The sequence below is a fragment of the Salvelinus fontinalis genome, chromosome 4 (genome assembly GCF_029448725.1).
Source record: "Salvelinus fontinalis isolate EN_2023a chromosome 4, ASM2944872v1, whole genome shotgun sequence".
Taxonomy (NCBI): domain Eukaryota; kingdom Metazoa; phylum Chordata; class Actinopteri; order Salmoniformes; family Salmonidae; genus Salvelinus; species Salvelinus fontinalis.
The window spans coordinates 52,671,740-52,673,993 of record NC_074668.1 but is presented as its reverse complement, the minus strand read 5'-3'; positions in this window follow the sequence as shown (position 1 = coordinate 52,673,993).

Genomic DNA, 2,254 nt, shown 5'->3' with positions numbered 1-2,254 from the left:
AGGGAAAAACACTAATCTATTTTAGAATAAGGCTGTAACCTAACAAAATGTGGATAAAGTCCAGGGTTCTGAATACTTTCCAAAGGCACTGTAGTAAGATATCTAGGCCTACAACTCTAGAGCGCAGTAAAAAACGGATTATCATTAATAACGTTAAATTCTATAATAAATACATAGAATAAGCCATAAGAGTGAACAATAGTTACTGTATTGTAATTGTTTAGTTTTAATTACTCAACATGTAGTGCCCCAAGGTGGGACTGAACCGTGTCTCAAAAGCAGCAGAAAAGGTCAAATAAGGTCACAAAAATGTCCATTATGGCTAGACACGTCTGACCCCCGCATAGTAGTTGTAGGTTTTTATACAGTACCCAAGACAAATTTGTGAGTTCATTTGAGCAAAAAAAGTACTGCGTAAATACTGTAAATGCGGGATGGATTGAATTGAACCCCTAATCTTCATTTTCAAGGTGGTAATTTTCTTCCCAAAACAATACCACAATAAATGAGTCCACATATCAAATATATTTTTTTTATGCCACATGATGGATTCACACTTAAACATCAAGTGACAATAGATGTCAGGAACTCATAGTTTTACCACAGTGAGCAAATTGTCCAGGGCATGGATTTCCAAAGGCATTTTAAGGCCAAAGTCATTGTTAGAACCATAGGATTGAAACCCAATGTGACGCGGAGGGGAGGGGCACTTTTTGGCAAGGGGAAACTATTTGGCATGACAGGCCGAGATTCACATAATTTTATCATCAGAGCGTGCCAGTGGACTACTGTTAACAGAAATGACTGAAACAAACATTGTAGATTAGGAATTACGGGTAAATGTACAACCGGTGACGTCTACATTGGCCATGCAACATTTACGGTGTACGGCCCCAGCATTCATACTTCTTGCGCTTCGCTGAGCAGTGCTGTTGTCAAGGAAGTTAGTTTGTTTATACAAGATGTACCACCCCCACCTACTGTCAACCAATTATGTCAATGCGGAGAAGCTATACAGAGCCCTCAGCATTGGTACAAAATTTGGGATTTGGGATGCCAAACTTGTTTTGGCATCTGCATGCCTCTGGAGGCTCTGCAATTGCGTTACACCTTCCATGTGGGAACTTCTTCAAGACTGTTGGAAAAGCATTCCAGGTGACTACCTCATGGAAGCTGGTTGAGAAAATGCTAAGAGTGTGCAAAGCTGTCATCAAAGCAAAGGGTGGCTACTTTTAAGAATCTCAAATATGTGGATAAATATTTTGATTTGTTTAACACTTTTTTTGGTTACTACATGATTCCATTTGTTATTTCATACTTTTGATGTCTTCACTGTTATTTTACAGTTGTAGAAAATAGTAAAAATAAAGAAAAACCCTGGAATGAGTGTGTCAACTTTTGGCTAGTACTCTATATTTATAAATAAATTCCTTAAATTCAATAGCTCCTTGGCCATGTGCTCTAGTAGGGATGGGCATTTGACTTTGTTTTTTACTTTTCACGAACTTGCATGATTTTTTTACATTACTCAAATGAAAAAATATAGGTATTTTTTAGAACAAGGCTGTCATTTTTTTGTGCATTTATCTACACTTAACAAAAATATAAATGCAACATGTAAAGTCTTGGTAAAACAAGTAAGGCCTCAGAACTGCAGACAGGTGGGGTTATGGTACAGGCAGGCATGAGCTACGGACAATGAACGCAATTACATTTTATCAATTGCAATTTGAATGCAGAGATACCGTGACAAGATCTTGAGGTCCATTATCGTACCATTCATCCGTCGCCATCACCTCATGTTCCAGCATGATAATCCACGGCCCCATGTCACAAGGAACTGTACACAATTCCTGGAAGCTCAAAATGTCCCAGTTTTGCATATCTGCATAAGTATACTTTAGTGTGAAAGTGTTGGGATCTGGGACAATGTTTACCCAAACCCAAAATGAATATTTATGAGCAATTCCCCACACCCACAACTACCCACCTGAATGCTTTTATTTATTTAAATATGAAAGGAGGGGAAGGGGTTGGGCAAAGGCAGAAATTGTGTTTGACGGTTACCCTTTAAAGCAGTACGTAACGGTGACCATTTTCTTCAAATGGTAACCCGCCAGAGTAAGACATCTTCGTTGATTCACCATCTTTGGTGAACAAGTGCACACTGTGAGGATGGAGAGAATGACAATTGGGAAAGTATACTGTGTGTGGTGCGCATGTGAAAGTGTGATCAAAGAGGATCCAGGTCGCC